The sequence below is a fragment of the Taudactylus pleione genome, unplaced genomic scaffold (assembly GCF_031769625.1).
Source record: "Taudactylus pleione unplaced genomic scaffold, aTauple2 ptg000238l, whole genome shotgun sequence".
Lineage (NCBI taxonomy): Eukaryota > Metazoa > Chordata > Amphibia > Anura > Myobatrachidae > Taudactylus > Taudactylus pleione.
In genome coordinates this window covers 2,334,265-2,348,080 of record NW_028284640.1, presented here as the reverse complement: position 1 = coordinate 2,348,080, position 13,816 = coordinate 2,334,265, and the positions used below count along the sequence as shown (strand labels likewise).

Here is a 13,816-nt window from a genome sequence, read left to right as displayed (position 1 = left end):
GATTTCGAATCGATCTAAATTATTCAACATCGATGTTGTGTTTCTGGGCCTAAATCACACATTTAATAGCACTTAATAAAATCAAATAAAAAATGATCTGTTAATAATACCCCTTTTACACTAAACTCCCGGGTCTGACCTGGGATTTGGAACACGTTCCCAACCCGGATCAGACCCGGGATAGACCCCTTTTACACTGCGGCGCCTACCTGGTCTATGCCCGGGTCGGCACCGTTCACACCGGAGATGGGTCAGCACTGACCCGGCTCTCCAGCGCAGGTCAGCAGTGCTTCTTACCCTCCCTCACCCTCCGCGACCCCCTTACCTTATTCCGAAGTGGTACGGAGGGCGGGTGGGGTGCACTGCTCCATTCTGGTCGGCCCGGCAGTGGATGCTTGGAGATTATGTCATCTCCAGGCGCCACTGAAGCCGGCCATTCGGGCGGCATGCGGCATGACCCGGGTCATCGTGACTTGGGTCACGCCGTTTACACTGCAGGGTGACACGGGAATGACCCGTGCTCAAGCCTGCAATCCAGCCAGGTCGGATGCCCGACTCACTGGACCCGGGTTGATCCGTTTACACCGACAAAATTCCCTGGTTGACGCGCGTTCACATGCATCAACCCTGGATTTTTTAGTCGGTGTAAAAGGAGTACAAATGTGTGATGTTGATCGATTTAAATTCGACATTTAGTAAATATACCCCCAAATGTTTTTTTCTTGATCTGATAGACGGCAAGCTGTTACTTATCCCTTGGACTTCTTCATAATATGTTTGTTTTCATTTTAGCTACAGAGAAATCATTTGCCTTGCCTGTAATTGTATCAGTTTCAAAGCAAATTTGCTTACACAAAATAACTATGATCGATCAGTGTGGCGTACATTTCAATTTATGAAAACACTAACGGATAAAAACAATTAGAGTAGGTGAGCTAATGGGCTCATTAGTGGCTACAAAATGTCAGCCTGCAAATAAACAATTACAATTCACTTTTACTCAAGGAAAAGGTTTAAAAGGACAGACCAACAGCCATTTTACCTGACAGTCTGACACCCAGCAACAGTTGTGCCATGCACCGAGAAAAATGTCACAGTGCCCACTGTATGAGGTTTCCTCCTCTGGGGAGGACACATTTACCCCCCTGTGAAAATGTGGATATAGGGCATATGCTGGCGGATGGGATGCTGGGCGTCGAAATACCGATGCCAGAATCCTACCTGCACGTCAAAATGCCGACACCGATATCCCGAATGGGATCAGAATACTGGCATCTGCATCCTGGCCGCTGGAATCCCAAATGAAGGATCCTGGGGGGCTTAGCTATAGGGACCCCCGTGGGGAAATTAGGGTTAGGCACCCCTTGGGGAGGGTTAGGATTAGGCTGCGAGGAGGGGGGTTAGGCACCACCAGGGGGAGGTTAGGGTTAGCCCCGCCCCCCGGGAGGGTGAGGTTCAGGGTGTTTGAAGGTTGGGTTAGGGACCACTGGGGGTAGGTTAGGGTTAGGCACCCCCCCTGGGAAGTTAGGGTTAGGCACCATCAAGGGAGGGTTAGGGTTTGGGGAGGGTTAGGGGAGGGATAGGGTACTTACCAGCCGGCATCGGGATTTTCAATAGTCGGGCTTCCGGAGGCGGCATTTGGATCATACCCAACCCGGGAAAGTATTGGTCAGTCAGCCCAGGGCAGCATACACTGCCTGATGTTGCCGATTTGCAGCTCACTTATCAGAATTGTCGGACAGCCCGGACAAATCGGCATGTTCTAATGACAGACTGATCATTTGTGGCCGGTCGCATATATACACTGACTGTACATTTATCTGGCCAATCCGCAGGTATCTGGCAGATTGGACAGATAATTGTATAATGTATGACCAGCAATAGGTGGCATCAATTGCTGCCAGTACTCTATAGCAGCATCTTCTACTACTACGCATGAGCAGCTGGAAGCCTCCATCAAGCTGCAGCTACCCGGGCTGTATCCCAATGCCTGCTGGTAAACACAGCTTTATGGTTACTAATCATCTCTCTTTTCCTGATATCCCTCTGTCCTCTACCTTTTGCCAGTCTGCCTAATTTCTTTCCATGATCCCTCCTTAGACAATTGAAGCACCTTGTATTGTAAGGATACCATGGCCTTTTGCTTGTTGCTTTTTACTATTGTGCATATATTGTGGGGGCTGTAGTCCAAACACAGATACAAAGCCAAGGCTAGTCATCAACCTGTATAGTTCATTACTATTTACTTTGGCACCGTGTTCTGATAGATCTTACCTGTCACGTATTCCTGGCATGCAGCATGCAATGAGTGAAAGTGAAAGACATTCCCTATAACTCTTCCTACTGCCTGAGCTGAATTCAGAGCTGGTATGATTATCAAGCAGATAATACAGGCACCCCCTCCCTCCTCCTGCCTCCTGCCTCGTCCCTGGGAACCCTGGTTAGGAGGCTGACAGCAGGCACTGAGCTCTCTCTCTCCCCTCCTCCTCAAGCTGCAGGCGGCGCTGGTGAGGTCACCAGATAAGGAGGAAGAGGAGGGAGGAGGAGAGATCTCAGTCTGCAGCCTGTAGTTGTACCAGCTCCTGGAACTAAACAGGGCACCCTGACCAGTGTGCTGCTATCCACAGACAGAGGAGACAGGCTGGGTAAGCGGAGAGTGTGTGCTTGCAGAATTCAGAGGGGTGCATGGGGAGAAGGGGTGTGTGTGTGTGGGGGGGGGATCAGAGGGAAAGGGGGCACAGCCATTAGGTGATGGTAGGGGGCACAGTGGTGGGTTAACGTTCGCAAACAGCCAGATGAAACAAAGAGGTCTATTTACTAAGCCTTGGATGGAGATAAAGTTAACGGAGATAAAGTACCAGCTAGTCAGCTCCTAACTGCCATGTCACAAGCTGTGTTTGAAAAATGACAGGAGCTGATTGGCTGGTACTTTATCTCCGTTCACTTTATCTCCATCCAGTGCTTAGTAAGCAGACCCCAAAAAGAGGGTGGCATTATTTGTTAACATTGACTTATAAAGCTCCTGCATATTCCGTGGCACTGTGCAAGCCTACAAGGCTTTGCTCTATTATTTGCGCCAATGGTTACTGCACTTATGTGTTTATTTAATAACAGGTTTGATACATTTACTTGTACATGTTGCTATGTATTCTACTGTATACGGTGTATCACTATGTTACACATGAGAGCTGCAGTAGTATCTCCCTATGTGGGTAGCAGGCACACAGGGTTACTGCAGGAGATTGTCTACACACAATTAGAGGTTTTGTGTTACATGAAGGGGGAGTCGGGTCCCTTCCCTAGCACAGGGCTGCACAGTGTACATACAGTACATTGTTCCAGGGGCTGGGTAGTTATGATGTGTGCCTATAACACATAGATGCTGACACCAAGGCAGCCCTCCCACCGATCATCTGACAAAGACTTGACCACTTGATTGTTTTTTAGAGAGGTGTCAGATCTCTAGTGTTTACATTGGTTTACTGTAAGACAAGAGCTTAGTGTGGCTGGCATTTCCAGGGATAGCCTTCTGTCAACACAAGGTATTTACTTATGTCTCCTATAAAATAGCATTGTATCACAAAGCCAAAACAAAAGGGATATATAACCCTTATTTAAATCAACAGTGGGCAGAGACATTGAAATAGTCCATTGAGTGTCTATTTAGGCCAACTGAGCAATACAGCATGGCCAGAGTCTCAGAAGTTATACCCATGCATATGTATGTTAACACTGTTACCTATTGTCAAATGATTCCTCTATATAACATCAACCAAAAATCAGGTTTGCAAGTAGTTTTGTTTTTGATCTAAATGCAATAACGTAAACATTTGTGCAATACCAAATCATTTTGCAGAGTCTTCCTGTTGGTGTAGTAATCCTTTGCACTGGTTTTTATAGTGTCTGTTCTGTGTGACGTTATTTTTTGCTGTTAGACCCCCTGCTAGGTCTTGGCAGGAAAGGTCCAAACTGCAGATGTTTGGGGCTCTAGAGTGATACAGATCCGTGTTACCCCCAGCTCTGTGGGTGTTGTGTTGGGCACTCCCCTAACGTGCTACTGCTGCCACCTACCCATGTCTTGGCATGCATGGCATTTCAATCACATGGGGGGAAAGGGGAAAGTGAGCACCCCAATTTTTTTTTTAAATGAGCCTTTTCGATGGACAACTGTAAGATCAGATCTATGTGCAGCCAGCCATTATAAAAAGTTACAGGCGCACCTGTGGAAGAACAGTTGCATTAGTTATATATATACACGTTGGGTACAGGATCACTGAGTACTGAAATGATTCCCACCTGTGTCCTACCATTGCCCCTGTTCTCTGTCCTACCCAGCCTGTAGTTACGCTGTCACAGTGTATTTTCACCCGCAACGGTTTTGTCCAGACAGAAAAAAAAAGTAATTTTCTTTTCCTGTGGATCAGTCCCTTTCACACACAATGGTTTTGTGCCGTGTGTAATGTTATTGCCGTGTGTTTGGATCTCTTTTCAATCTTTAAAACGGAATCCATGGACGGCAGCCATCCCAGTCAGTGGTTATCACGGCTGTAACACGGCAATCGTACCATGTTCGTGCAGTGTGGAAGCCCTAATGTATTTGTGACTTCCACTGAAGTTAAACAACGGTAAAAATCCATGTGTTTTTCTTGCCGAGCGGACAAAACCGTTGTGTGTGAAATAGCCCATACACTGCTATAATGAAATGTTTCTATGTTTTCTCTACTGCAGAGACTTTGTAGTGCCTTATAAATAAAAGTTTTATAATAATAGTAATCATCATCATCACCCTACCAGAGCTCATGCTTGGGTCATTGCAGGGGTCCAAACCTGATCATCTCCAATTTTGAAACCCATCCCCACTTTGAGGGCATAGTTTGCCACTATTGCATATTGTGAACTGTGTCCCAAAATGAGTCTGACATATTCACCAACCTTCATGCAAAACGTTAGCAAAATTGGAGATGGTCAGGTGGTGGCCATCTTCAAAATTGGTCCACTTGTCATGGAATGACCACCCCCTATAATATAGTTGTTGCTGATATAGGAGAGTTCCTAAAACCATGTCATTTAACTACTACTGTGTCACATATAGGTTTGGTGATCAGATTATATGCCAGTGGTTCCTAAACTGTGCGCCCTGGCACCCTGAGGTGCCTCGGGACACTTGCAGGGGTGCCTCAGGTTGGTGGTCCAGCACCAAATCTAATTATTTATGGTCAATGTAATGTAAATATGTGGACAAACAGAAGCACAAACCTGCCCACCACCACATAACTGAGCCTAAGGATGACAGGTCAGCACAATTTACTTCACTTTACTATATTTTGTGTGAATTTCTCAATAACAAACTTTTGCCTTAGGGGTGCCGTGAAAACAATGCTGATACTGTAGGGCGCCCTTATTCAAAAAAAGTTTGGGAACCGTTATATGCAAGAAAACCATTATAGAAATGCATATTCTCTATTCTAAGTGAGACATCATTGTGTATAATCTGGATGTGGATTGTGGAGGAATGCATGGTGGCCTGAGGGGGCAAATGTCCCTGGAGATAGAGATAATTAGCACTTAGGACAGCACAGAACAATAGAACAGTAGAGGTATGTGTGACAAGGAGAAAATAGCCTTGAGCACAATCTACAATCTAGAATAAGCAGAATGCTGAGAAGACAGGTGATATGGGACGGGGAATGTCAAACAACTGTTACTTAATTTAATTCCATATTTTATCAAATGCAGCTCAGTGGAAAGAGTGCACATCTCTAGAGAGAAATCAAATGTGATATCACTGTGCAATAGTATGTACTCTACCTACACAGAGTGGAGGCATCCATTATGTGGGGGAGATGTATCAAACCTTGGAGAGAGAGAAAGTGGATAGAGATAAAGTACCAACCAATCCGCTTCTAACTGTTGTTTTACAGGCTGTGTTTGAAAAATGACTAGAAGCTGATTGGTTGGTACTTTATCTCTCTCCATGGTTTGATACATTTCCCCCACAGGGACTTAAAATACCTACCCCTTTCTAAAGCATTTTTGTTTTTTTACACTGATGTGGCACTATTACGTCATTGAGAAGGGTGAGGACGAAGTAATTTTTTTTTTTAAATGGGACTTGTTCTCCACAGTTGTAACAGGTATACAGAGGATGAGCCTCCACACGCAGCATTCACAGTGAATGAGTTAATATCAAATGCTGCTCACACTTAATATTACAGTATGATAAATCATTTCCCCTTTTTGTCATTACATATACCAAAATTCAGATTTCAAGGACATTCTGACTATTCTACATATGTACAGTAATATAACATCAGACTTAAACATCTTTATTATGTTGATTTACTTTGGTTGATCTGATTATGGGAAAAACTGCAATGTCCAGACGAGTTGGTTGACCAAGCCTGTCCTGGATTTTCAGGTTACTAGGGTAACAGGTTGTAGGCCTCAAGCTTGTATTCAGGAAGGCAAAGGAAAACCAATGATTCGTTTCTCCTTTCTCTCGTCCAACAACATTATTTCCAGCAGCACCTTTTATAGATAATAAATATTTTAGGATAGATGCAGTAATTGCCTAATGATAATATTACTAATTTTGCGCAGTTGCTACACATTTGTGAATAATTCACCAGTGTATTTATTGAAGTACAGTTGTATATTTAATTCATTTCTGTAGTTTATGCAGATGGCAGTATGCTGAAAAGCGCCAATTGGACTAATTTGTTCCCTTTCATTCACTCGCAAAAGTTAGATCCGTGGCAATGCATCTTGTAATACGTGTGAGGTTAATGACTGATGCAGTACCAGGTCAATGAAGTTACAGGTGTTATTTTAAATGTGTGTAATTTGCATGGAACCCCACATCCTGTTCTAAAGACACTGCTGTAAGGAAGTCAGGGCCTGATTCAGACCCGGACACTAAGCCGCGAATGCACGCTATGGCCTATAGTCGCCGTCTGCGCGTGCATCAATATGCGCATGTGTGAGACACTCACTGCGCTCGGGAATTGTGCGCTCGTAGTACACAGACTGGACGCTACTTTGAGTGACAGATGAGTGCCGTTTGTGGGTGGTAACGGGAAGGTGCTTGTGAACGGGGGAGTGGTGCTGTGAACGCAGGTGTGTCTGGGCGTATAAACAGCGTTTTATGGGTGTGCATAATTTTCATGGAAGCGTCATTGTACACGTCACTTGGTTGTATTTCAGCCTGGCAGTGATCGTAGTGCTTGCGGTGGGGTAGGGTCTACCTCAAGGGCTGCGAACAGCTTTGATGGCTCTCGATGTTACTGATTAATCATGCACTTCTTGGAGATGACGTGTGCTAAGAAAGAAAAGTGGGCGTCTTTATACCGGCATGCGTTCGTTCTGCCGTCGCTCTCTAAAACATAGAGGGCGTCCTTAAGCCTTGCCGTGCGATCGCAGAATTTGCATACCCTGCCCCTGATGGCAGCGAAAGTGCGCTGCTTTGCGTCCGGGTCTGAATCGCCCCCTCAGTTCTCTTCCTGCATCTGTAAAAGCAAAATTCTGTTATTCACTTGTCACATTAATAAAAAATACATTGTAGCCATAGAAACACGAGCTATTAAGTCATATGAAGCTCTCATGTTTGCACGCTTAGGCCGGGTACATATTTGAACGATATTGGCACGATTTACAGTATCAAAATGACAAATCGTGCTTATCGTCTAATGTGTATGCAAAAATTTTGCGCTGGCGCGGACGACCTACGAGACCATTTAATTGGTCGTTCTGCACTGTCAATCAAACAAATTGTGTGTGTATTTTAATGAAGGATTAAGTCATGTAGTGTGTACGGCCAATCTATGATGCTCCGGAGCGGTGGCCAATCGTCAAGACCATCTACATGATCGGCCGTCCTTCTAATGTGTATTTCGGCTTTAATCGGAGAAGTTCAAATCCCTCAAGTTTAGCTGAAAAGTCCAATTTATCCCTCTACTCTATAACTCTGGCTGCTCACTGCAGACACATTCCTGACGTTTCTCCACCCTTAATGGGCCACTTAAACCTAAATACAAGTTGATTTATATAAAAGAGCTACTAATAACATGTCTACTCTGCCAGAATGTCCAGGAGACTCCTGAATTTCAGGGAGATCTTTCTGACTCCTGGTACTCACCCTGACCCTGCCCACATTCCTAGTGAAAGGGTTGGGGACAGGGGCTTGATAACGTGACTCACTGCCAATCATGCCATACTTACCTCCCCCCCTGTGGCATTATGCCATGATATGTGGCATAACTTTGTGGGGGAGTTGACATGATAGCAAAAATTATGTTGTCATAGCCACTGCACTTGTCACTAGGACCTCCAGGTTTGTAACTAATGTGTGGGGGCCCTTACCAATAGAACTGTCAAAAGGGAGCCCTAGACTGCACACCCTGAAAATATCTATAATGGGAGGTGCTACCTGTGGAGAGTATTGTTGCAAACATACAAAAAAGAATTACAGATGCACAACTCCAACATTACTCATTCTATATAATAATACATTTTCCAATAGAATTTTGCAAATAATAAAAGAGGTTTTGGCATAATCATGGCCACGGTTATGGGCCTACCCACCGCGCCCAGGTAACCCCTGAGGGTAGGTCCCTAACCCTTATCTGCACTACAGTATAAACATTTTTAGGACTTACCTAGATTGTGCCTCTTGTTAAAATGTATTATTATATATAATAAGTAATGTTGGAGTTGTGCATCTGTAATTCTTTTTTGTATGTTTGCAACAATAGTCTCCACAGGTAGCACATCCCATTATATATATTTTCAGGGTGTGCAGTCTAGGGCCCCCTTTCCACATATTCTATTTAGTGTGCTCTTATGCACACTTGAAGGTATGAGATGCCTTCAATCTAGGCTAACACCCCTTCCCACCTGTCCCTTATTGGTTTTAAGAAGGGATCTGCCATTTTGACTGCACTTTAACAAGAGGCACAATCTAGGTAAGTCCTAAAAATGTTTATACTGTAGTGCAGCTTAGGGTTCATTTTTGGGGCGTGGGTCCCCTGGATTGCTTTGGTTGGGCTGCTTCAGGGCATCACATTATATACACATTTTTCCTTTCTTGCACTTCCATTGTTTGTTTAATATATATGTATTATTTTCACATCTTTATTTTTCACCTCCCTACATGCAGCAGCAGCTGCTCTTATCTATCCTACACCTTTCTACACTTCACCTTTCCTTATTGGAGTGATGCCCTGGGGTGGCTCAGCTGGGCTGGTTTGGGGGTGTCCTGTGCTCTGGATTTCAACCCCAGTATGTTAGGGACCTACCCTCAGAGGTTACCTGGGCGCGGTGGGTAGGCCCATAACCATGGCCATGATTATGCCAAAATTCTATTGCAATAGAACTGTCAACAAGATATGTTAGCGATGGTAATAAAAAGTATAATGTTAACACTCCCAGCACCACAAATGTATTTAACACACTGTAGAGCCCACAGTTCACATTATGCCACATATATGCCTAAGTTCCCCCCACAATCAGGGCCGGTTTTACATATACGCAGGTTACACAGCCGAGTAGGGCGCCACATAGAGGAAGGTGCCCTGACTCATCCGTGCCGCCCGGAACATACAAATTAAAAAATACAGTGACCGTAGGTGCAGAAAAGTCCCAGACATATATACTGTAGTACACAGGTGCCTTGTGGTGCTGCAGCTCTACCCGGCTTCCAGTGCACAATGGCAGAATACTTGTGACCCGATCAGATGGTGCACCTGCTATATCCCGGATGGGCTCTTAGTGTAGCAGCTCTATGGGGCCAGAGACGGACTTACCCAGGGCCGGATTAACGGGGGGGGGGGGTGACGGGCGGTTGTCCCGGGGCCCCCACACCCACTAGGGGGTAAAATGGCCCGGAATGGGAGACGGGACCAGTTCTGCCTCCTCTGGCCCACCTAACCCCGGCGCAGCAGGGAGGCTCCATTTGCTGGGCACCCGACTCCCTCCCTGCAGCGGCAGCCGGCTTCCGACTCCCGCTGTGTGCAGTGCACTATGGGAGAGACATCATGATGTCTCTCCCACAGTTCCGAGGAGCGGCCTGCCGGACAGACGCGGGAGTGCGGCTTAAGGTAAGTATTGATTTTCTTTTTTTTAGTGTAAGTGGCTTCAGGAGGCACTACTACTGGTGGCACTACTGCAGGGTGCACTGCTACAGGGGGCATTACTACTGGAAGCACCACAGCAGGGGGCACTACTACTGGGGCACTACTACAGGAGGCACAACTTCTGGGGGCACTACTACAGCGGGCATTACTACTTGGGGAATTACTGCTGGGTCACTACTACAGAGGGCATTACTACTGGGGCACTACTACAAAGAGCATTACTATTGGGGGCACTACTACATGGGGCATGACTACTGGGGACACTACTAATGGGGGCACTGCATAAAGGGTACTACTACTGTGGGCTCTGCATAAGGGGCACCACTACTGGGGGCACTACTACTGGGGGAATTGCATAAGGAACACTACTACTGTGAGCATTGTATAAGAGGCACTACTACTGTGGGCATTATGTATAATAGGGGCACTACTACTGTGGGTCTTGTGTGTATGGGTCACTACTGTGGGCATTGTGTAAAAGGGGCACTGCTGTGTGTCATAACATGAATAAGGGACACTACTATGTGGTGTAATATGAATCAGGGGCAGTATGTGCAGTGTAATGTGGATAAGATTCCGCAACTGCTGAGTAATATTTCATGTGGGTGCCTATATGTGTTTTTTTTCCTGTGGGTACAGCAGAAATTTACTGTAACTGTGAGTTCTTGGTTAAGTTTTATATGATTAATATAATGGTGGGCAACAGAGAGCCCTCGCAGATGTCACATACGGCCCATCTTACTACATTGCGACCCCCATTGGTCTTCTTCCTTCCTGTTCAGGTGTCTCAGGATGAGCGTCACACCGACTATTTACCAGGTTTCACCATAACAAGCAGTTGTTTTAATGTCACCAGATCTATGTTCGCTTACCCAAAAAATTAGGCTTGGGCCAGGCCCTGCCCACAATGGTGATGTAGCTATTTATGTGGAGGCTCCCAGTGTGTGGGGACACCTGGATGGCTGCCTCGCATGCCTTGTTGTCAATCCAGCTCTGAATCCAGAATCCAAAAATCGTCAGCTATACATATACATACAAACCTGTGTACACAGTCACACACGCACACACATGCTCATACTGTATACACCAAAATGCTTACCTTACCAGATTTTCATTCCAACTAATCAACTGGTTGGCTGGTTGGATGTTTGTTGGTCTAGTGTGTGGCCAGCTTTACAGATTGGCAGCTCGATGTGGGTTCCCTGACATCACAACTGGGTAGGCAAATGCTCGCCCAGTTGAGCTGTCAGTCACTGGTGGTTCCTGCAGAAAGTGTACGGGCGGCCGGCTGACCACCCGTACACAGCCAGATGTGCCAATATATCTGCAGATATATCTGATGTGCTGTAGAGCAGATGCAATATGTCTGTGAACAATGTCGTTGACAAACGAATCGTGGGTACACACCGGCCAATGCGCTCGCCATATATCAGCATCAGCCACTGTATCTTTAACTTTCAATGATTGTTTTAAAAAGGAAGCATGGGTGGATTTTGTGAACAGTATTTGGGTTACAATACATACATATCCTGATCTTTCATTAATAAGTTCCTGACTAGCCCCTCTACAGCAGTGGTGCACAGCACGTGGTCCTCAAACACGGACATTTTTGTGACCAGTGAAAGCAGTACTGCAGTATTTTCGTTGTGGTTTCTTAAGTCCCCCTGTAGTTGTCACGTTGTACAGGTCTCACACGCATACTATGGGCTATCCCAAAGGCATACTTACCAACTCCCCCTCATTGTCAGGGAGACTCCCTGACATAGCAGCAATCTCCATGTCTCCATGAAGAGTCTCCCTGTCTGCACCTTACCCCCATTATATAGCTTTTATATAAAGAAAAAAATCAGAGATGTATACATTCAAATAGAATCATTAGTATAATTTCCCTGCATTGGATATATGGCACAATGATCCCTATGGTTACATGCAGTTTCTGAAAAGTATCAGTGTGTTTTCATCAACAAGTAGATCTTACTAACTGCTTTGGGGCTCATTTACAGAATGTAAGTACATTTTATGACACGCCTCTCAGATGTAGCAGTACACGCCCACTTTACCGCCGCGCTCATAGGTGCTGCTTTTACAATCTCCCTGAAATGCTTTTTCAAAAGTAGGTAAGTATTTCCAAAGGTAGCAGTGTCACTTGTCATTCATTTTTCAGTAAGGTCAGTCTGGCAGCGAATCAAATCTACTCTGATTAAATACCAAAGGAGAATGTGTTGCTACAGGAAGAGAGGAGAATGTGCTGCTATAGGGGGGATAGGTGAGAATGTGCTGCTACATGGGGGATAAGGGAGAATGTGCTGCTGCAGGGGAGATAAGGGAGAATGTGCTGCTACAGGGGGGATAAGGGAGAATGTGCTGCTGCAGGGGAGATAAGGGAGAATGTGCTGCTACAGGGGGGATAAGGGAGAATGTGCTGCTACAGGGGGGATAAGGGAGAATGTGCTGCTGCAGGGGGGATAAGGGAGAATGTGCTGCTACAGGGAAGATAGGTGAGAATGTGGTGTTACAGGGGGGTTGGGGAGAATGTGCTGCTATGGGGAAGAGAGGTGAGAATGGTGTTACAGGGGGGTAGAGGAGAATGTGCTCCAACAGGAAATAGAGGTGAGAATGTGCTGCTACAGGGAAGAGAGGTGAGAATGTGGTGTTACAGGGGGGTAAGGGAGAATGTGCTGCTATGGGGAAGAGAGGTGAGAATGTGCTGCTACAGGGAAGATAGGTGAGAATGTGGTGTTACAGGGGGGTAGGGGAGAATGTGCTGCTACACAGGAAGAGAGGTGAGAATGTGGTGTTACAGGGACGTTAGGGGATAATGTGCTGCTACAGGGAAGATAGGTGAGAATGTGGTGTTACAGGGGGGTAGGGGAGAATGTGCTGCTACAGGGAAGATAGGTGAGAATGTGGTGTTACAGGAAATAGAGGTGAGAATGTGGTGTTACAGGGAGGTTAGGGGATAATGTGCTGCTACAGGGAAGATAGGTGAGAATGTGGTGTTACAGGAAATAGAGGTGAGAATGTGGTGTTACAGGGAGGTAGGGTAGAATGTGCTGCTACAAGGGAAGAGAGGTGAGAATGTGGTGTTACAGGGGGGTAGGGGAGAATGTGCTGCTACAAGGGAAGAGAGGTGAGAATGTGGTGTTACTGGGACATTAGGGGATAATGTGCTGCTATGGGGAAGATAGGTGAGAATGTGGTGTTACAGGGGGGTAGGGGAGAATGTGCTGCTACAGGGAAGATAGGTGAGAATGTGGTGTTACAGGAAATAGAGGTGAGAATGTGGTGTTACAGGGAGGTTAGGGGAGAATGTGCTGCTATGGGGAAGAGAGGTGAGAATGTGGTGTTACAGGGGGGTAGGGGAGAATGTGCTGCTACGGGGAAGAGAGGTGAGAATGTGGTGTTACAGGGAGGTTAGGGGAGAATGTGCTGCTATGGGGAAGAGAGGTGAGAATGTGGTGTTACAGGGGGGTAGAGGAGAATGTGCTGCTACAGGAAATAGAGGTGAGAATGTGGTGTTACAGGGGGGGCAGGGGAGAATGTGCTGCTACACGGGAAGAGAGGTGAGAATGTGGTGTTACAGGGGGGTAGGGGAGAATGTGCTGCTACACGGGAAGAGAGGTGAGAATGTGGTGTTACAGGGGGGTAGAGGAGAATGTGCTGCTACAGGAAATAGAGGTGAGAAT

The 13,816-nt window shown here is 46.0% G+C and overlaps 1 protein-coding gene across 2 annotated transcripts in view; it reads left to right on the top strand.

The window, feature by feature from the left end:
- The first annotated feature begins 2,534 nt into the window (after positions 1 to 2,534).
- The window catches only part of RNF144A (ring finger protein 144A), a 99,198-nt gene continuing 87,916 nt past the window's right edge, over positions 2,535 to 13,816 (top strand). The window contains exon 1 of one of the 2 annotated variants that reach the window (XM_088479503.1): positions 2,535 to 2,645. The gene's annotated coding sequence lies outside the window, so the exon portion shown is untranslated. Of the gene's footprint in view, positions 2,646 to 3,522; positions 3,543 to 13,816 lie in introns of those variants that run through there. The other variant, XM_088479504.1, reaches the window with a different exon arrangement.